Source organism: Hyla sarda, unplaced genomic scaffold (assembly GCF_029499605.1).
Source record: "Hyla sarda isolate aHylSar1 unplaced genomic scaffold, aHylSar1.hap1 scaffold_879, whole genome shotgun sequence".
Classification (NCBI taxonomy): domain Eukaryota; kingdom Metazoa; phylum Chordata; class Amphibia; order Anura; family Hylidae; genus Hyla; species Hyla sarda.
In genome coordinates, this window is record NW_026610907.1 from 1 (window position 1) to 21,872 (window position 21,872).

The window sequence follows — 21,872 nt, forward strand, 5'->3', positions numbered from 1 at the left end:
AGGCATCTGCAGGCAACAAAGGTAGGTGTGTGCTTGTGTGTGTGTTTCCTATGCAGATCCTAAGCCCAGTGTCACATGCAAGTAGGAGGAGTAAGAAGGGTTCCTGGCAAATCCGGGTTATGGATTGCATTTAAAAAGGCCCCGTGGGAGTGCAATGGGCCCCTGTCTTGCTGCTTAGCAATAATGGTATGGGTTTAGGTTCTGCTGTGTGTACTGGTGGTTGACTGCCCCCCAGCCCAGAGTGTGCATGGAAAATTGTCTGGCAGCCTCCCTGACAGCAAGCAGTGATAGTGCCCATGAAGGGGACCTTGTTGGGCCCGCCCCTTTCACGGTTATCGCTTCTCGGCCTTTTGGCTAAGATCAAGTGTAGTATCTGTTCTTATCAGTTTAATATCTGATACGTCCCCTATCTGGGGACCATATATTAAATGGATTTTTGAGAACGGGGGCCGATTTCGAAGCTTGCTTCCGTCGCCCTATGCATTGACCCGATATGGCAGTATCTTCGGGTACAGTGCACCACCCCCTTACAGGGTTAAAAAGAAAGATTCCTACTTTCATTGCTACCTGCTTGCTGGCTAGCCAGCTAGCCAGCCCTGTGGGCCTTGCTGCTGCTGCAGCCAAAAAACAAAAGGTGGTGCTGCTGCTGCTTCTGCTGCTTCTGCTTCTGCTTGTGTCTGGCCCCTGTTGGAGCGTCCAGGCACAGGACTTCTGCTGCTGCTGACTAAATGGCCTCCTTAATTGGATCATTTGAGTAGCCAGCACACCTGTGCAGGTAGGGCATGACATGATAGGCAGCTGCCTTGATAGCGGGTGGGTGCTGAATGTTCCTAATTGACAAAATAAGATTAATGCTTATGAAGAAATATAAAATCTCATCCCTTCCCCAATATCGCGCCACACCCCTACCCCTTAATTCCCTGGTTGAACTTGATGGACATATGTCTTTTTTCGACCGTACTAACTATGTAACTATGTAACATAACATGGGGGGGGGGGGGGGGGTCTCCTGGCTGTTCACACAGGTGTGTCATTGCTGTACATTGACCATGCATTGCTTCTGTGGTATTGCAAAGGCAAAGACAAATGCTTCCAGCCATCCATTGCACTAATGGATTGGTCATCAGCTGGCTGTCTATGTCCCGCATCAATATAGACCAAAGTACAGAGGGTTAGGCTATGCTATTGTGCACCTACCTGATGCATCAGAAGGTGCGAGGCCCTTGCTAAATTCTGTGCACAGACTTTGAGATCTATGCTTTAGACTGTATCTAAACCTGCTCCAACATGGACTGACATTCTGGCCTACTTTCAGCCGATGCGACTTGTCTGTCGCTGAACAGTCGCTTTTTATGTATTCAGCACCTATGTATAATGTTGTAAAAATGCTCTAGAAGCTAAAGTCGCAGAAATGTCACACATATTTGGCCTGCAACTTTCTGTGCGACAAATTCAGACAGGAAAAATCAATATAAATCCTTAGAAAATTATCCCCCAGTGTCTCCATCTGCTGGCGGTATTGAATAAGCATTGCTGCACTGATGGGGTATGCATTAGACGAAAAAAAAGAAGAAAAAGAAGAATAATACGCCCAGAAAAGAGGCGAAAAGGAGAAAAACGTAAAAAAACGTGAAAAAAAAGTAAGAGGAAGAGAAGGGAAAAAAAGGTGGAAATGGGTTTAAAAGTGATTTCGGCGGAGAAATATATATATATATATATATATATATATATATATATATATATATATGCGCACACACACACATAGATATAAACGTATTCTCCGTTGAGATATTGCAGCCGCTGCTGTGTCCAGGCCCAGGAGCCTTAGCACTGTGCTGTGATGTCACTCAATACCACTGACATCACTAGGTGTAAACAACATCTCTCCTTTGCTGTGTATGTGACTATGGAGCTGTTTGGTGATGTCGTCTATTACGGCCTTCATAGAAGCAACAGGAGATTGTTGCATCCATCTTGAACCCTCAGAACTACAGTGCTATGATGTCACTCACTTCCACAGGCCTTGCAGAGTGTAAACAACAACAACCCAGCTTTGTTGTGTATGTAACCATAGGGATTTGTGATGTCACCTAGAACCTTCACAGCAGCGACAGCTTTATGAGGAGCATCAGCACTGCTCTGCCTGAGCAGAACCATCACCGCCATAGGTTGTCAAATAACCCGGATTTAACCCACACAGGTAAGTCCAATGGGGTGCAGGCATGTCCTCTATGCTTACAGCTTCCCGTGGGTGTTGGTTTGATACCGTTTGGGGACAGCCAAGGAGGCATCTGCAGGCAACAAAGGTAGGTGTGTGCTTGTGTGTGTGTTTCCTATGCAGATCCTAAGCCCAGTGTCACATGCAAGTAGGAGGAGTAAGAAGGGTTCCTGGCAAATCCGGGTTATGGATTGCATTTAAAAAGGCCCCGTGGGAGTGCAATGGGCCCCTGTCTTGCTGCTTAGCAATAATGGTATGGGTTTAGGTTCTGCTGTGTGTACTGGTGGTTGACTGCCCCCCAGCCCAGAGTGTGCATGGAAAATTGTCTGGCAGCCTCCCTGACAGCAAGCAGTGATAGTGCCCATGAAGGGGACCTTGTTGGGCCCGCCCCTTTCATGGTTATCGCTTCTCGGCCTTTTGGCTAAGATCAAGTGTAGTATCTGTTCTTATCAGTTTAATATCTGATACGTCCCCTATCTGGGGACCATATATTAAATGGATTTTTGAGAACGGGGGCCGATTTCGAAGCTTGCTTCCGTCGCCCTATGCATTGACCCGATATGGCAGTATCTTCGGGTACAGTGCACCACCCCCTTACAGGGTTAAAAAGAAAGATTCCTACTTTCATTGCTACCTGCTTGCTGGCTAGCCAGCTAGCCAGCCCTGTGGGCCTTGCTGCTGCTGCAGCCAAAAAACAAAAGGTGGTGCTGCTGCTGCTTCTGCTGCTTCTGCTTCTGCTTGTGTCTGGCCCCTGTTGGAGCGTCCAGGCACAGGACTTCTGCTGCTGCTGACTAAATGGCCTCCTTAATTGGATCATTTGAGTAGCCAGCACACCTGTGCAGGTAGGGCATGACATGATAGGCAGCTGCCTTGATAGCGGGTGGGTGCTGAATGTTCCTAATTGACAAAATAAGATTAATGCTTATGAAGAAATATAAAATCTCATCCCTTCCCCAATATCGCGCCACACCCCTACCCCTTAATTCCCTGGTTGAACTTGATGGACATATGTCTTTTTTCGACCGTACTAACTATGTAACTATGTAACATAACATGGGGGGGGGGGGGGGGGGGGTCTCCTGGCTGTTCACACAGGTGTGTCATTGCTGTACATTGACCATGCATTGCTTCTGTGGTATTGCAAAGGCAAAGACAAATGCTTCCAGCCATCCATTGCACTAATGGATTGGTCATCAGCTGGCTGTCTATGTCCCGCATCAATATAGACCAAAGTACAGAGGGTTAGGCTATGCTATTGTGCACCTACCTGATGCATCAGAAGGTGCGAGGCCCTTGCTAAATTCTGTGCACAGACTTTGAGATCTATGCTTTAGACTGTATCTAAACCTGCTCCAACATGGACTGACATTCTGGCCTACTTTCAGCCGATGCGACTTGTCTGTCGCTGAACAGTCGCTTTTTATGTATTCAGCACCTATGTATAATGTTGTAAAAATGCTCTAGAAGCTAAAGTCGCAGAAATGTCACACATATTTGGCCTGCAACTTTCTGTGCGACAAATTCAGACAGGAAAAATCAGTATAAATCCTTAGAAAATTATCCCCCAGTGTCTCCATCTGCTGGCGGTATTGAATAAGCATTGCTGCACTGATGGGGTATGCATTAGACGAAAAAAAAAGAAGAAAAAGAAGAATAATACGCCCAGAAAAGAGGCGAAAAGGAGAAAAACGTAAAAAAACGTGAAAAAAAAGTAAGAGGAAGAGAAGGGAAAAAAAGGTGGAAATGGGTTTAAAAGTGATTTCGGCGGAGAAATATATATATATATATATATATATATATATATATATATATATATGCGCACACACACACATAGATATAAACGTATTCTCCGTTGAGATATTGCAGCCGCTGCTGTGTCCAGGCCCAGGAGCCTTAGCACTGTGCTGTGATGTCACTCAATACCACTGACATCACTAGGTGTAAACAACATCTCTCCTTTGCTGTGTATGTGACTATGGAGCTGTTTGGTGATGTCGTCTATTACGGCCTTCATAGAAGCAACAGGAGATTGTTGCATCCATCTTGAACCCTCAGAACTACAGTGCTATGATGTCACTCACTTCCACAGGCCTTGCAGAGTGTAAACAACAACAACCCAGCTTTGTTGTGTATGTAACCATAGGGATTTGTGATGTCACCTAGAACCTTCACAGCAGCGACAGCTTTATGAGGAGCATCAGCACTGCTCTGCCTGAGCAGAACCATCACCGCCATAGGTTGTCAAATAACCCGGATTTAACCCACACAGGTAAGTCCAATGGGGTGCAGGCATGTCCTCTATGCTTACAGCTTCCCGTGGGTGTTGGTTTGATACCGTTTGGGGACAGCCAAGGAGGCATCTGCAGGCAACAAAGGTAGGTGTGTGCTTGTGTGTGTGTTTCCTATGCAGATCCTAAGCCCAGTGTCACATGCAAGTAGGAGGAGTAAGAAGGGTTCCTGGCAAATCCGGGTTATGGATTGCATTTAAAAAGGCCCCGTGGGAGTGCAATGGGCCCCTGTCTTGCTGCTTAGCAATAATGGTATGGGTTTAGGTTCTGCTGTGTGTACTGGTGGTTGACTGCCCCACAGCCCAGAGTGTGCATGGAAAATTGTCTGGCAGCCTCCCTGACAGCAAGCAGTGATAGTGCCCATGAAGGGGACCTTGTTGGGCCCGCCCCTTTCACGGTTATCGCTTCTCGGCCTTTTGGCTAAGATCAAGTGTAGTATCTGTTCTTATCAGTTTAATATCTGATACGTCCCCTATCTGGGGACCATATATTAAATGGATTTTTGAGAACGGGGGCCGATTTCGAAGCTTGCTTCCGTCGCCCTATGCATTGACCCGATATGGCAGTATCTTCGGGTACAGTGCACCACCCCCTTACAGGGTTAAAAAGAAAGATTCCTACTTTCATTGCTACCTGCTTGCTGGCTAGCCGGCTAGCCAGCTAGCCAGCCCTGTGGGCCTTGCTGCTGCTGCAGCCAAAAAACAAAAGGTGGTGCTGCTGCTGCTTCTGCTGCTTCTGCTTCTGCTTGTGTCTGGCCCCTGTTGGAGCGTCCAGGCACAGGACTTCTGCTGCTGCTGACTAAATGGCCTCCTTAATTGGATCATTTGAGTAGCCAGCACACCTGTGCAGGTAGGGCATGACATGATAGGCAGCTGCCTTGATAGCGGGTGGGTGCTGAATGTTCCTAATTGACAAAATAAGATTAATGCTTATGAAGAAATATAAAATCTCATCCCTTCCCCAATATCGCGCCACACCCCTACCCCTTAATTCCCTGGTTGAACTTGATGGACATATGTCTTTTTTCGACCGTACTAACTATGTAACTATGTAACATAACATGGGGGGGGGGGGGGGGGTCTCCTGGCTGTTCACACAGGTGTGTCATTGCTGTACATTGACCATGCATTGCTTCTGTGGTATTGCAAAGGCAAAGACAAATGCTTCCAGCCATCCATTGCACTAATGGATTGGTCATCAGCTGGCTGTCTATGTCCCGCATCAATATAGACCAAAGTACAGAGGGTTAGGCTATGCTATTGTGCACCTACCTGATGCATCAGAAGGTGCGAGGCCCCTTGCTAAATTCTGTGCACAGACTTTGAGATCTATGCTTTAGACTGTATCTAAACCTGCTCCAACATGGACTGACATTCTGGCCTACTTTCAGCCGATGCGACTTGTCTGTCGCTGAACAGTCGCTTTTTATGTATTCAGCACCTATGTATAATGTTGTAAAAATGCTCTAGAAGCTAAAGTCGCAGAAATGTCACACATATTTGGCCTGCAACTTTCTGTGCGACAAATTCAGACAGGAAAAATCAGTATAAATCCTTAGAAAATTATCCCCCAGTGTCTCCATCTGCTGGCGGTATTGAATAAGCATTGCTGCACTGATGGGGTATGCATTAGACGAAAAAAAAGAAGAAAAAGAAGAATAATACGCCCAGAAAAGAGGCGAAAAGGAGAAAAACGTAAAAAAACGTGAAAAAAAAGTAAGAGGAAGAGAAGGGAAAAAAAGGTGGAAATGGGTTTAAAAGTGATTTCGGCGGAGAAATATATATATATATATATATATATATATATATATATATATATATATATGCGCACACACACACATAGATATAAACGTATTCTCCGTTGAGATATTGCAGCCGCTGCTGTGTCCAGGCCCAGGAGCCTTAGCACTGTGCTGTGATGTCACTCAATACCACTGACATCACTAGGTGTAAACAACATCTCTCCTTTGCTGTGTATGTGACTATGGAGCTGTTTGGTGATGTCGTCTATTACGGCCTTCATAGAAGCAACAGGAGATTGTTGCATCCATCTTGAACCCTCAGAACTACAGTGCTATGATGTCACTCACTTCCACAGGCCTTGCAGAGTGTAAACAACAACAACCCAGCTTTGTTGTGTATGTAACCATAGGGATTTGTGATGTCACCTAGAACCTTCACAGCAGCGACAGCTTTATGAGGAGCATCAGCACTGCTCTGCCTGAGCAGAACCATCACCGCCATAGGTTGTCAAATAACCCGGATTTAACCCACACAGGTAAGTCCAATGGGGTGCAGGCATGTCCTCTATGCTTACAGCTTCCCGTGGGTGTTGGTTTGATACCGTTTGGGGACAGCCAAGGAGGCATCTGCAGGCAACAAAGGTAGGTGTGTGCTTGTGTGTGTGTTTCCTATGCAGATCCTAAGCCCAGTGTCACATGCAAGTAGGAGGAGTAAGAAGGGTTCCTGGCAAATCCGGGTTATGGATTGCATTTAAAAAGGCCCCGTGGGAGTGCAATGGGCCCCTGTCTTGCTGCTTAGCAATAATGGTATGGGTTTAGGTTCTGCTGTGTGTACTGGTGGTTGACTGCCCCCCAGCCCAGAGTGTGCATGGAAAATTGTCTGGCAGCCTCCCTGACAGCAAGCAGTGATAGTGCCCATGAAGGGGACCTTGTTGGGCCCGCCCCTTTCACGGTTATCGCTTCTCGGCCTTTTGGCTAAGATCAAGTGTAGTATCTGTTCTTATCAGTTTAATATCTGATACGTCCCCTATCTGGGGACCATATATTAAATGGATTTTTGAGAACGGGGGCCGATTTCGAAGCTTGCTTCCGTCGCCCTATGCATTGACCCGATATGGCAGTATCTTCGGGTACAGTGCACCACCCCCTTACAGGGTTAAAAAGAAAGATTCCTACTTTCATTGCTACCTGCTTGCTGGCTAGCCAGCTAGCCAGCCCTGTGGGCCTTGCTGCTGCTGCAGCCAAAAAACAAAAGGTGGTGCTGCTGCTGCTTCTGCTGCTTCTGCTTCTGCTTGTGTCTGGCCCCTGTTGGAGCGTCCAGGCACAGGACTTCTGCTGCTGCTGACTAAATGGCCTCCTTAATTGGATCATTTGAGTAGCCAGCACACCTGTGCAGGTAGGGCATGACATGATAGGCAGCTGCCTTGATAGCGGGTGGGTGCTGAATGTTCCTAATTGACAAAATAAGATTAATGCTTATGAAGAAATATAAAATCTCATCCCTTCCCCAATATCGCGCCACACCCCTACCCCTTAATTCCCTGGTTGAACTTGATGGACATATGTCTTTTTTCGACCGTACTAACTATGTAACTATGTAACATAACATGGGGGGGGGGGGGGGGGGGTCTCCTGGCTGTTCACACAGGTGTGTCATTGCTGTACATTGACCATGCATTGCTTCTGTGGTATTGCAAAGGCAAAGACAAATGCTTCCAGCCATCCATTGCACTAATGGATTGGTCATCAGCTGGCTGTCTATGTCCCGCATCAATATAGACCAAAGTACAGAGGGTTAGGCTATGCTATTGTGCACCTACCTGATGCATCAGAAGGTGCGAGGCCCTTGCTAAATTCTGTGCACAGACTTTGAGATCTATGCTTTAGACTGTATCTAAACCTGCTCCAACATGGACTGACATTCTGGCCTACTTTCAGCCGATGCGACTTGTCTGTCGCTGAACAGTCGCTTTTTATGTATTCAGCACCTATGTATAATGTTGTAAAAATGCTCTAGAAGCTAAAGTCGCAGAAATGTCACACATATTTGGCCTGCAACTTTCTGTGCGACAAATTCAGACAGGAAAAATCAATATAAATCCTTAGAAAATTATCCCCCAGTGTCTCCATCTGCTGGCGGTATTGAATAAGCATTGCTGCACTGATGGGGTATGCATTAGACGAAAAAAAAGAAGAAAAAGAAGAATAATACGCCCAGAAAAGAGGCGAAAAGGAGAAAAACGTAAAAAAACGTGAAAAAAAAGTAAGAGGAAGAGAAGGGAAAAAAAGGTGGAAATGGGTTTAAAAGTGATTTCGGCGGAGAAATATATATATATATATATATATATATATATATATATATATATATATATATATATATATGCGCACACACACACATAGATATAAACGTATTCTCCGTTGAGATATTGCAGCCGCTGCTGTGTCCAGGCCCAGGAGCCTTAGCACTGTGCTGTGATGTCACTCAATACCACTGACATCACTAGGTGTAAACAACATCTCTCCTTTGCTGTGTATGTGACTATGGAGCTGTTTGGTGATGTCGTCTATTACGGCCTTCATAGAAGCAACAGGAGATTGTTGCATCCATCTTGAACCCTCAGAACTACAGTGCTATGATGTCACTCACTTCCACAGGCCTTGCAGAGTGTAAACAACAACAACCCAGCTTTGTTGTGTATGTAACCATAGGGATTTGTGATGTCACCTAGAACCTTCACAGCAGCGACAGCTTTATGAGGAGCATCAGCACTGCTCTGCCTGAGCAGAACCATCACCGCCATAGGTTGTCAAATAACCCGGATTTAACCCACACAGGTAAGTCCAATGGGGTGCAGGCATGTCCTCTATGCTTACAGCTTCCCGTGGGTGTTGGTTTGATACCGTTTGGGGACAGCCAAGGAGGCATCTGCAGGCAACAAAGGTAGGTGTGTGCTTGTGTGTGTGTTTCCTATGCAGATCCTAAGCCCAGTGTCACATGCAAGTAGGAGGAGTAAGAAGGGTTCCTGGCAAATCCGGGTTATGGATTGCATTTAAAAAGGCCCCGTGGGAGTGCAATGGGCCCCTGTCTTGCTGCTTAGCAATAATGGTATGGGTTTAGGTTCTGCTGTGTGTACTGGTGGTTGACTGCCCCCCAGCCCAGAGTGTGCATGGAAAATTGTCTGGCAGCCTCCCTGACAGCAAGCAGTGATAGTGCCCATGAAGGGGACCTTGTTGGGCCCGCCCCTTTCACGGTTATCGCTTCTCGGCCTTTTGGCTAAGATCAAGTGTAGTATCTGTTCTTATCAGTTTAATATCTGATACGTCCCCTATCTGGGGACCATATATTAAATGGATTTTTGAGAACGGGGGCCGATTTCGAAGCTTGCTTCCGTCGCCCTATGCATTGACCCGATATGGCAGTATCTTCGGGTACAGTGCACCACCCCCTTACAGGGTTAAAAAGAAAGATTCCTACTTTCATTGCTACCTGCTTGCTGGCTAGCCAGCTAGCCAGCCCTGTGGGCCTTGCTGCTGCTGCAGCCAAAAAACAAAAGGTGGTGCTGCTGCTGCTTCTGCTGTTTCTGCTTCTGCTTGTGTCTGGCCCCTGTTGGAGCGTCCAGGCACAGGACTTCTGCTGCTGCTGACTAAATGGCCTCCTTAATTGGATCATTTGAGTAGCCAGCACACCTGTGCAGGTAGGGCATGACATGATAGGCAGCTGCCTTGATAGCGGGTGGGTGCTGAATGTTCCTAATTGACAAAATAAGATTAATGCTTATGAAGAAATATAAAATCTCATCCCTTCCCCAATATCGCGCCACACCCCTACCCCTTAATTCCCTGGTTGAACTTGATGGACATATGTCTTTTTTCGACCGTACTAACTATGTAACTATGTAACATAACATGGGGGGGGGGGGGGGGTCTCCTGGCTGTTCACACAGGTGTGTCATTGCTGTACATTGACCATGCATTGCTTCTGTGGTATTGCAAAGGCAAAGACAAATGCTTCCAGCCATCCATTGCACTAATGGATTGGTCATCAGCTGGCTGTCTATGTCCCGCATCAATATAGACCAAAGTACAGAGGGTTAGGCTATGCTATTGTGCACCTACCTGATGCATCAGAAGGTGCGAGGCCCTTGCTAAATTCTGTGCACAGACTTTGAGATCTATGCTTTAGACTGTATCTAAACCTGCTCCAACATGGACTGACATTCTGGCCTACTTTCAGCCGATGCGACTTGTCTGTCGCTGAACAGTCGCTTTTTATGTATTCAGCACCTATGTATAATGTTGTAAAAATGCTCTAGAAGCTAAAGTCGCAGAAATGTCACACATATTTGGCCTGCAACTTTCTGTGCGACAAATTCAGACAGGAAAAATCAGTATAAATCCTTAGAAAATTATCCCCCAGTGTCTCCATCTGCTGGCGGTATTGAATAAGCATTGCTGCACTGATGGGGTATGCATTAGACGAAAAAAAAGAAGAAAAAGAAGAATAATACGCCCAGAAAAGAGGCGAAAAGGAGAAAAACGTAAAAAAACGTGAAAAAAAAGTAAGAGGAAGAGAAGGGAAAAAAAGGTGGAAATGGGTTTAAAAGTGATTTCGGCGGAGAAATATATATATATATATATATATATATATATATATATATATATGCGCACACACACACATAGATATAAACGTATTCTCCGTTGAGATATTGCAGCCGCTGCTGTGTCCAGGCCCAGGAGCCTTAGCACTGTGCTGTGATGTCACTCAATACCACTGACATCACTAGGTGTAAACAACATCTCTCCTTTGCTGTGTATGTGACTATGGAGCTGTTTGGTGATGTCGTCTATTACGGCCTTCATAGAAGCAACAGGAGATTGTTGCATCCATCTTGAACCCTCAGAACTACAGTGCTATGATGTCACTCACTTCCACAGGCCTTGCAGAGTGTAAACAACAACAACCCAGCTTTGTTGTGTATGTAACCATAGGGATTTGTGATGTCACCTAGAACCTTCACAGCAGCGACAGCTTTATGAGGAGCATCAGCACTGCTCTGCCTGAGCAGAACCATCACCGCCATAGGTTGTCAAATAACCCGGATTTAACCCACACAGGTAAGTCCAATGGGGTGCAGGCATGTCCTCTATGCTTACAGCTTCCCGTGGGTGTTGGTTTGATACCGTTTGGGGACAGCCAAGGAGGCATCTGCAGGCAACAAAGGTAGGTGTGTGCTTGTGTGTGTGTTTCCTATGCAGATCCTAAGCCCAGTGTCACATGCAAGTAGGAGGAGTAAGAAGGGTTCCTGGCAAATCCGGGTTATGGATTGCATTTAAAAAGGCCCCGTGGGAGTGCAATGGGCCCCTGTCTTGCTGCTTAGCAATAATGGTATGGGTTTAGGTTCTGCTGTGTGTACTGGTGGTTGACTGCCCCCCAGCCCAGAGTGTGCATGGAAAATTGTCTGGCAGCCTCCCTGACAGCAAGCAGTGATAGTGCCCATGAAGGGGACCTTGTTGGGCCCGCCCCTTTCACGGTTATCGCTTCTCGGCCTTTTGGCTAAGATCAAGTGTAGTATCTGTTCTTATCAGTTTAATATCTGATACGTCCCCTATCTGGGGACCATATATTAAATGGATTTTTGAGAACGGGGGCCGATTTCGAAGCTTGCTTCCGTCGCCCTATGCATTGACCCGATATGGCAGTATCTTCGGGTACAGTGCACCACCCCCTTACAGGGTTAAAAAGAAAGATTCCTACTTTCATTGCTACCTGCTTGCTGGCTAGCCAGCTAGCCAGCCCTGTGGGCCTTGCTGCTGCTGCAGCCAAAAAACAAAAGGTGGTGCTGCTGCTGCTTCTGCTGTTTCTGCTTCTGCTTGTGTCTGGCCCCTGTTGGAGCGTCCAGGCACAGGACTTCTGCTGCTGCTGACTAAATGGCCTCCTTAATTGGATCATTTGAGTAGCCAGCACACCTGTGCAGGTAGGGCATGACATGATAGGCAGCTGCCTTGATAGCGGGTGGGTGCTGAATGTTCCTAATTGACAAAATAAGATTAATGCTTATGAAGAAATATAAAATCTCATCCCTTCCCCAATATCGCGCCACACCCCTACCCCTTAATTCCCTGGTTGAACTTGATGGACATATGTCTTTTTTCGACCGTACTAACTATGTAACTATGTAACATAACATGGGGGGGGGGGGGGGGGTCTCCTGGCTGTTCACACAGGTGTGTCATTGCTGTACATTGACCATGCATTGCTTCTGTGGTATTGCAAAGGCAAAGACAAATGCTTCCAGCCATCCATTGCACTAATGGATTGGTCATCAGCTGGCTGTCTATGTCCCGCATCAATATAGACCAAAGTACAGAGGGTTAGGCTATGCTATTGTGCACCTACCTGATGCATCAGAAGGTGCGAGGCCCTTGCTAAATTCTGTGCACAGACTTTGAGATCTATGCTTTAGACTGTATCTAAACCTGCTCCAACATGGACTGACATTCTGGCCTACTTTCAGCCGATGCGACTTGTCTGTCGCTGAACAGTCGCTTTTTATGTATTCAGCACCTATGTATAATGTTGTAAAAATGCTCTAGAAGCTAAAGTCGCAGAAATGTCACACATATTTGGCCTGCAACTTTCTGTGCGACAAATTCAGACAGGAAAAATCAGTATAAATCCTTAGAAAATTATCCCCCAGTGTCTCCATCTGCTGGCGGTATTGAATAAGCATTGCTGCACTGATGGGGTATGCATTAGACGAAAAAAAAGAAGAAAAAGAAGAATAATACGCCCAGAAAAGAGGCGAAAAGGAGAAAAACGTAAAAAAACGTGAAAAAAAAGTAAGAGGAAGAGAAGGGAAAAAAAGGTGGAAATGGGTTTAAAAGTGATTTCGGCGGAGAAATATATATATATATATATATATATATATATATATATATATATATATGCGCACACACACACATAGATATAAACGTATTCTCCGTTGAGATATTGCAGCCGCTGCTGTGTCCAGGCCCAGGAGCCTTAGCACTGTGCTGTGATGTCACTCAATACCACTGACATCACTAGGTGTAAACAACATCTCTCCTTTGCTGTGTATGTGACTATGGAGCTGTTTGGTGATGTCGTCTATTACGGCCTTCATAGAAGCAACAGGAGATTGTTGCATCCATCTTGAACCCTCAGAACTACAGTGCTATGATGTCACTCACTTCCACAGGCCTTGCAGAGTGTAAACAACAACAACCCAGCTTTGTTGTGTATGTAACCATAGGGATTTGTGATGTCACCTAGAACCTTCACAGCAGCGACAGCTTTATGAGGAGCATCAGCACTGCTCTGCCTGAGCAGAACCATCACCGCCATAGGTTGTCAAATAACCCGGATTTAACCCACACAGGTAAGTCCAATGGGGTGCAGGCATGTCCTCTATGCTTACAGCTTCCCGTGGGTGTTGGTTTGATACCGTTTGGGGACAGCCAAGGAGGCATCTGCAGGCAACAAAGGTAGGTGTGTGCTTGTGTGTGTGTTTCCTATGCAGATCCTAAGCCCAGTGTCACATGCAAGTAGGAGGAGTAAGAAGGGTTCCTGGCAAATCCGGGTTATGGATTGCATTTAAAAAGGCCCCGTGGGAGTGCAATGGGCCCCTGTCTTGCTGCTTAGCAATAATGGTATGGGTTTAGGTTCTGCTGTGTGTACTGGTGGTTGACTGCCCCCCAGCCCAGAGTGTGCATGGAAAATTGTCTGGCAGCCTCCCTGACAGCAAGCAGTGATAGTGCCCATGAAGGGGACCTTGTTGGGCCCGCCCCTTTCACGGTTATCGCTTCTCGGCCTTTTGGCTAAGATCAAGTGTAGTATCTGTTCTTATCAGTTTAATATCTGATACGTCCCCTATCTGGGGACCATATATTAAATGGATTTTTGAGAACGGGGGCCGATTTCGAAGCTTGCTTCCGTCGCCCTATGCATTGACCCGATATGGCAGTATCTTCGGGTACAGTGCACCACCCCCTTACAGGGTTAAAAAGAAAGATTCCTACTTTCATTGCTACCTGCTTGCTGGCTAGCCAGCTAGCCAGCCCTGTGGGCCTTGCTGCTGCTGCAGCCAAAAAACAAAAGGTGGTGCTGCTGCTGCTTCTGCTGCTTCTGCTTCTGCTTGTGTCTGGCCCCTGTTGGAGCGTCCAGGCACAGGACTTCTGCTGCTGCTGACTAAATGGCCTCCTTAATTGGATCATTTGAGTAGCCAGCACACCTGTGCAGGTAGGGCATGACATGATAGGCAGCTGCCTTGATAGCGGGTGGGTGCTGAATGTTCCTAATTGACAAAATAAGATTAATGCTTATGAAGAAATATAAAATCTCATCCCTTCCCCAATATCGCGCCACACCCCTACCCCTTAATTCCCTGGTTGAACTTGATGGACATATGTCTTTTTTCGACCGTACTAACTATGTAACTATGTAACATAACATGGGGGGGGGGGGGGGGGGGGGTCTCCTGGCTGTTCACACAGGTGTGTCATTGCTGTACATTGACCATGCATTGCTTCTGTGGTATTGCAAAGGCAAAGACAAATGCTTCCAGCCATCCATTGCACTAATGGATTGGTCATCAGCTGGCTGTCTATGTCCCGCATCAATATAGACCAAAGTACAGAGGGTTAGGCTATGCTATTGTGCACCTACCTGATGCATCAGAAGGTGCGAGGCCCTTGCTAAATTCTGTGCACAGACTTTGAGATCTATGCTTTAGACTGTATCTAAACCTGCTCCAACATGGACTGACATTCTGGCCTACTTTCAGCCGATGCGACTTGTCTGTCGCTGAACAGTCGCTTTTTATGTATTCAGCACCTATGTATAATGTTGTAAAAATGCTCTAGAAGCTAAAGTCGCAGAAATGTCACACATATTTGGCCTGCAACTTTCTGTGCGACAAATTCAGACAGGAAAAATCAGTATAAATCCTTAGAAAATTATCCCCCAGTGTCTCCATCTGCTGGCGGTATTGAATAAGCATTGCTGCACTGATGGGGTATGCATTAGACGAAAAAAAAGAAGAAAAAGAAGAATAATACGCCCAGAAAAGAGGCGAAAAGGAAAAAAAACGTAAAAAAACGTGAAAAAAAAGTAAGAGGAAGAGAAGGGAAAAAAAGGTGGAAATGGGTTTAAAAGTGATTTCGGCGGAGAAATATATATATATATATATATATATATATATATATATATATATATATGCGCACACACACACATAGATATAAACGTATTCTCCGTTGAGATATTGCAGCCGCTGCTGTGTCCAGGCCCAGGAGCCTTAGCACTGTGCTGTGATGTCACTCAATACCACTGACATCACTAGGTGTAAACAACATCTCTCCTTTGCTGTGTATGTGACTATGGAGCTGTTTGGTGATGTCGTCTATTACGGCCTTCATAGAAGCAACAGGAGATTGTTGCATCCATCTTGAACCCTCAGAACTACAGTGCTATGATGTCACTCACTTCCACAGGCCTTGCAGAGTGTAAACAACAACAACCCAGCTTTGTTGTGTATGTAACCATAGGGATTTGTGATGTCACCTAGAACCTTCACAGCAGCGACAGCTTTATGAGGAGCATCAGCACTGCTCTGCCTGAGCAGAACCATCACCGCCATAGGTTGTCAAATAACCCGGATTTAACCCACACAGGTAAGTCCAATGGGGTGCAGGCATGTCCTCTATGCTTACAGCTTCCCGTGGGTGTTGGTTTGATACCGTTTGGGGACAGCCAAGGAGGCATCTGCAGGCAACAAAGGTAGGTGTGTGCTTGTGTGTGTGTTTCCTATGCAGATCCTAAGCCCAGTGTCACATGCAAGTAGGAGGAGTAAGAAGGGTTCCTGGCAAATCCGGGTTATGGATTGCATTTAAAAAGGCCCCGTGGGAGTGCAATGGGCCCCTGTCTTGCTGCTTAGCAATAATGGTATGGGTTTAGGTTCTGCTGTGTGTACTGGTGGTTGACTGCCCCCCAGCCCAGAGTGTGCATGGAAAATTGTCTGGCAGCCTCCCTGACAGCAAGCAGTGATAGTGCCCATGAAGGGGACCTTGTTGGGCCCGCCCCTTTCACGGTTATCGCTTCTCGGCCTTTTGACTAAGATCAAGTGTAGTATCTGTTCTTATCAGTTTAATATCTGATACGTCCCCTATCTGGGGACCATATATTAAATGGATTTTTGAGAACGGGGGCCGATTTCGAAGCTTGCTTCCGTCGCCCTATGCATTGACCCGATATGGCAGTATCTTCGGGTACAGTGCACCACCCCCTTACAGGGTTAAAAAGAAAGATTCCTACTTTCATTGCTACCTGCTTGCTGGCTAGCCAGCTAGCCAGCCCTGTGGGCCTTGCTGCTGCTGCAGCCAAAAAACAAAAGGTGGTGCTGCTGCTGCTTCTGCTGCTTCTGCTTCTGCTTGTGTCTGGCCCCTGTTGGAGCGTCCAGGCACAGGACTTCTGCTGCTGCTGACTAAATGGCCTCCTTAATTGGATCATTTGAGTAGCCAGCACACCTGTGCAGGTAGGGCATGACATGATAGGCAGCTGCCTTGATAGCGGGTGGGTGCTGAATGTTCCTAATTGACAAAATAAGATTAATGCTTATGAAGAAATATAAAATCTCATCCCTTCCCCAATATCGCGCCACACCCCTACCCCTTAATTCCCTGGTTGAACTTGATGGACATATGTCTTTTTTCGACCGTACTAACTATGTAACTATGTAACATAACATGGGGGGGGGGGGGGGGTCTCCTGGCTGTTCACACAGGTGTGTCATTGCTGTACATTGACCATGCATTGCTTCTGTGGTATTGCAAAGGCAAAGACAAATGCTTCCAGCCATCCATTGCACTAATGGATTGGTCATCAGCTGGCTGTCTATGTCCCGCATCAATATAGACCAAAGTACAGAGGGTTAGGCTATGCTATTGTGCACCTACCTGATGCATCAGAAGGTGCGAGGCCCTTGCTAAATTCTGTGCACAGACTTTGAGATCTATGCTTTAGACTGTATCTAAACCTGCTCCAACATGGACTGACATTCTGGCCTACTTTCAGCCGATGCGACTTGTCTGTCGCTGAACAGTCGCTTTTTATGTATTCAGCACCTATGTATAATGTTGTAAAAATGCTCTAGAAGCTAAAGTCGCAGAAATGTCACACATATTTGGCCTGCAACTTTCTGTGCGACAAATTCAGACAGGAAAAATCAGTATAAATCCTTAGAAAATTATCCCCCAGTGTCTCCATCTGCTGGCGGTATTGAATAAGCATTGCTGCACTGATGGGGTATGCATTAGACGAAAAAAAAGAAGAAAAAGAAGAATAATACGCCCAGAAAAGAGGCGAAAAGGAGAAAAACGTAAAAAAACGTGAAAAAAAAGTAAGAGGAAGAGAAGGGAAAAAAAGGTGGAAATGGGTTTAAAAGTGATTTTGGCGGAGAAATATATATATATATATATATATATATATATATATATATATATATATATATATATATATATATATATATATGCGCACACACACACATAGATATAAACGTATTCTCCGTTGAGATATTGCAGCCGCTGCTGTGTCCAGGCCCAGGAGCCTTAGCACTGTGCTGTGATGTCACTCAATACCACTGACATCACTAGGTGTAAACAACATCTCTCCTTTGCTGTGTATGTGACTATGGAGCTGTTTGGTGATGTCGTCTATTACGGCCTTCATAGAAGCAACAGGAGATTGTTGCATCCATCTTGAACCCTCAGAACTACAGTGCTATGATGTCACTCACTTCCACAGGCCTTGCAGAGTGTAAACAACAACAACCCAGCTTTGTTGTGTATGTAACCATAGGGATTTGTGATGTCACCTAGAACCTTCACAGCAGCGACAGCTTTATGAGGAGCATCAGCACTGCTCTGCCTGAGCAGAACCATCACCGCCATAGGTTGTCAAATAACCCGGATTTAACCCACACAGGTAAGTCCAATGGGGTGCAGGCATGTCCTCTATGCTTACAGCTTCCCGTGGGTGTTGGTTTGATACCGTTTGGGGACAGCCAAGAAGGCATCTGCAGGCAACAAAGGTAGGTGTGTGCTTGTGTGTGTGTTTCCTATGCAGATCCTAAGCCCAGTGTCACATGCAAGTAGGAGGAGTAAGAAGGGTTCCTGGCAAATCCGGGTTATGGATTGCATTTAAAAAGGCCCCGTGGGAGTGCAATGGGCCCCTGTCTTGCTGCTTAGCAATAATGGTATGGGTTTAGGTTCTGCTGTGTGTACTGGTGGTTGACTGCCCCCCAGCCCAGAGTGTGCATGGAAAATTGTCTGGCAGCCTCCCTGACAGCAAGCAGTGATAGTGCCCATGAAGGGGACCTTGTTGGGCCCGCCCCTTTCACGGTTATCGCTTCTCGGCCTTTTGGCTAAGATCAAGTGTAGTATCTGTTCTTATCAGTTTAATATCTGATACGTCCCCTATCTGGGGACCATATATTAAATGGATTTTTGAGAACGGGGGCCGATTTCGAAGCTTGCTTCCGTCGCCCTATGCATTGACCCGATATGGCAGTATCTTCGGGTACAGTGCACCACCCCCTTACAGGGTTAAAAAGAAAGATTCCTACTTTCATTGCTACCTGCTTGCTGGCTAGCCAGCTAGCCAGCCCTGTGGGCCTTGCTGCTGCTGCAGCCAAAAAACAAAAGGTGGTGCTGCTGCTGCTTCTGCTGCTTCTGCTTCTGCTTGTGTCTGGCCCCTGTTGGAGCGTCCAGGCACAGGACTTCTGCTGCTGCTGACTAAATGGCCTCCTTAATTGGATCATTTGAGTAGCCAGCACACCTGTGCAGGTAGGGCATGACATGATAGGCAGCTGCCTTGATAGCGGGTGGGTGCTGAATGTTCCTAATTGACAAAATAAGATTAATGCTTATGAAGAAATATAAAATCTCATCCCTTCCCCAATATCGCGCCACACCCCTACCCCTTAATTCCCTGGTTGAACTTGATGGACATATGTCTTTTTTCGACCGTACTAACTATGTAACTATGTAACATAACATGGGGGGGGGGGGGGGGGGTCTCCTGGCTGTTCACACAGGTGTGTCATTGCTGTACATTGACCATGCATTGCTTCTGTGGTATTGCAAAGGCAAAGACAAATGCTTCCAGCCATCCATTGCACTAATGGATTGGTCATCAGCTGGCTGTCTATGTCCCGCATCAATATAGACCAAAGTACAGAGGGTTAGGCTATGCTATTGTGCACCTACCTGATGCATCAGAAGGTGCGAGGCCCTTGCTAAATTCTGTGCACAGACTTTGAGATCTATGCTTTAGACTGTATCTAAACCTGCTCCAACATGGACTGACATTCTGGCCTACTTTCAGCCGATGCGACTTGTCTGTCGCTGAACAGTCGCTTTTTATGTATTCAGCACCTATGTATAATGTTGTAAAAATGCTCTAGAAGCTAAAGTCGCAGAAATGTCACACATATTTGGCCTGCAACTTTCTGTGCGACAAATTCAGACAGGAAAAATCAGTATAAATCCTTAGAAAATTATCCCCCAGTGTCTCCATCTGCTGGCGGTATTGAATAAGCATTGCTGCACTGATGGGGTATGCATTAGACGAAAAAAAAAGAAGAAAAAGAAGAATAATACGCCCAGAAAAGAGGCGAAAAGGAGAAAAACGTAAAAAAACGTGAAAAAAAGTAAGAGGAAGAGAAGGGAAAAAAAGGTGGAAATGGGTTTTAAAAGTGATTTCGGCGGAGAAATATATATATATATATATATATATATATATATATATATATATGCGCACACACACACATAGATATAAACGTATTCTCCGTTGAGATATTGCAGCCGCTGCTGTGTCCAGGCCCAGGAGCCTTAGCACTGTGCTGTGATGTCACTCAATACCACTGACATCACTAGGTGTAAACAACATCTCTCCTTTGCTGTGTATGTGACTATGGAGCTGTTTGGTGATGTCGTCTATTACGGCCTTCATAGAAGCAACAGGAGATTGTTGCATCCATCTTGAACCCTCAGAACTACAGTGCTATGATGTCACTCACTTCCACAGGCCTTGCAGAGTGTAAACAACAACAACCCAGCTTTGTTGTGTATGTAACCATAGGGATTTGTGATGTCACCTAGAACCTTCACAGCAGCGACAGCTTTATGAGGAGCATCAGCACTGCTCTGCCTGAGCAGAACCATCACCGCCATAGGTTGTCAAATAACCCGGATTTAACCCACACAGGTAAGTCCAATGGGGTGCAGGCATGTCCTCTATGCTTACAGCTTCCCGTGGGTGTTGGTTTGATACCGTTTGGGGACAGCCAAGGAGGCATCTGCAGGCAACAAAGGTAGGTGTGTGCTTGTGTGTGTGTTTCCTATGCAGATCCTAAGCCAGTGTCACATGCAAGTAGGAGGAGTAAGAAGGGTTCCTGGCAAATCCGGGTTATGGATTGCATTTAAAAAGGCCCCGTGGGAGTGCAATGGGCCCCTGTCTTGCTGCTTAGCAATAATGGTATGGGTTTAGGTTCTGCTGTGTGTACTGGTGGTTGACTGCCCCCCAGCCCAGAGTGTGCATGGAAAATTGTCTGGCAGCCTCCCTGACAGCAAGCAGTGATAGTGCCCATGAAGGGGACCTTGTTGGGCCCGCCCCTTTCACGGTTATCGCTTCTCGGCCTTTTGGCTAAGATCAAGTGTAGTATCTGTTCTTATCAGTTTTCATGCTGGTGGGGATGGGTGCTGCATGGAGGATGCAGGTGTACCAGGGCTTTCCGGGGCTGGTTCTGAGGAATCAGCTCGACGGCTGCCCCGATGTGACCTGTTCCCTCCGGGTCTCGCCATGAGGCTGAGAGGGTCTAGAGCCGAGGTACTTTTGTGCCTCGGGGAGTGGTGACCCCGAGGTGCCGAAACTCACTGGGAGAATAGGCTCACTGAGTTGAAGCACGGGCACCATAATCTCTTCACCTTGTGGCACTCACCTCTTGATTCCCGGCCTTCTGGCTAGGATCAGAGAAATTTTTATAGATCCGGCCGGATGTCCGGGCAGTATATCTGCACACATTCACTTATTTATTTATTTTTTTGTCTCACTGTGTCACTTTTTGCGTGTTGTGTGTTCACAGGATTTGTCAGGATGCGGTAGCCCTTCTGGGTGTCCCTCCTGGCGGTCTAGGGGAGGTGTGTGTGGCCATGAGGTTCCGCACCTCCCTGCAAACACCCCGGGTACCCCTGCTTTGGCAGGGTACCTACCGTAATCGGCTCTGCGGGCAGATACCTTGGCCAACGCCAAGGGGGATGCCGGGAGCATTTGTGGTCCCCTAGTAGCTTTGGCGAAAAGGGACATCGAACCTGGAACCTCGCAGGTACCTTTTGGTCCGGAGGCGAAGGGTAAGGTTTGTTGGGGGGCCTCTCTCCTATCGGAGAAGGGCTTGCGATAGACCGCATCCTTTGTGCACGTTTTTTTTAGTGTAACACGTTTGCACTTTTTCTTGCACTTTGGGTGAATCGAAAGCACGTTCCTCGGCTTTAGATAAAAAAAAAAAAAAAAAAAAATCTGTACTTACCTGGCAGGGGAGATACCATGATCGCT

The 21,872-nt window shown here is 46.5% G+C and overlaps 9 non-coding genes and 1 pseudogene across 9 annotated transcripts; all 10 read left to right on the forward strand.

The window, feature by feature from the left end:
* The first annotated feature begins 334 nt into the window (after positions 1–334).
* Positions 335–525, forward strand: LOC130348281 (U2 spliceosomal RNA). The gene has a single exon (XR_008886038.1). It is a non-coding gene; the product is annotated as a U2 spliceosomal RNA (small nuclear RNA).
* A 2,094-nt stretch (positions 526–2,619) lies between these two features.
* LOC130348293 (U2 spliceosomal RNA) lies at positions 2,620–2,810 on the forward strand. Its single transcript, XR_008886049.1, has one exon. It is a non-coding gene; the product is annotated as a U2 spliceosomal RNA (small nuclear RNA).
* A 2,096-nt stretch (positions 2,811–4,906) lies between these two features.
* Positions 4,907–5,097, forward strand: LOC130348306 (U2 spliceosomal RNA). The gene has a single exon (XR_008886060.1). It is a non-coding gene; the product is annotated as a U2 spliceosomal RNA (small nuclear RNA).
* Positions 5,098–7,202: 2,105 nt separating this feature from the next.
* LOC130348247 (U2 spliceosomal RNA) lies at positions 7,203–7,393 on the forward strand. The gene has a single exon (XR_008886013.1). It is a non-coding gene; the product is annotated as a U2 spliceosomal RNA (small nuclear RNA).
* A 2,108-nt stretch (positions 7,394–9,501) lies between these two features.
* Positions 9,502–9,692, forward strand: LOC130348259 (U2 spliceosomal RNA). The gene has a single exon (XR_008886018.1). It is a non-coding gene; the product is annotated as a U2 spliceosomal RNA (small nuclear RNA).
* Positions 9,693–11,781: 2,089 nt separating this feature from the next.
* LOC130348260 (U2 spliceosomal RNA) lies at positions 11,782–11,972 on the forward strand. Its single transcript, XR_008886019.1, has one exon. It is a non-coding gene; the product is annotated as a U2 spliceosomal RNA (small nuclear RNA).
* Positions 11,973–14,066: 2,094 nt separating this feature from the next.
* Positions 14,067–14,257, forward strand: LOC130348262 (U2 spliceosomal RNA). Its single transcript, XR_008886020.1, has one exon. It is a non-coding gene; the product is annotated as a U2 spliceosomal RNA (small nuclear RNA).
* A 2,099-nt stretch (positions 14,258–16,356) lies between these two features.
* Positions 16,357–16,547, forward strand: LOC130348248 (U2 spliceosomal RNA). The gene has a single exon (XR_008886014.1). It is a non-coding gene; the product is annotated as a U2 spliceosomal RNA (small nuclear RNA).
* A 2,117-nt stretch (positions 16,548–18,664) lies between these two features.
* On the forward strand, positions 18,665–18,855 carry LOC130348263 (U2 spliceosomal RNA). Its single transcript, XR_008886021.1, has one exon. It is a non-coding gene; the product is annotated as a U2 spliceosomal RNA (small nuclear RNA).
* A 2,091-nt stretch (positions 18,856–20,946) lies between these two features.
* LOC130348256 (U2 spliceosomal RNA) lies at positions 20,947–21,106 on the forward strand (annotated as a pseudogene).
* The last annotated feature ends 766 nt before the right edge of the window (positions 21,107–21,872 follow it).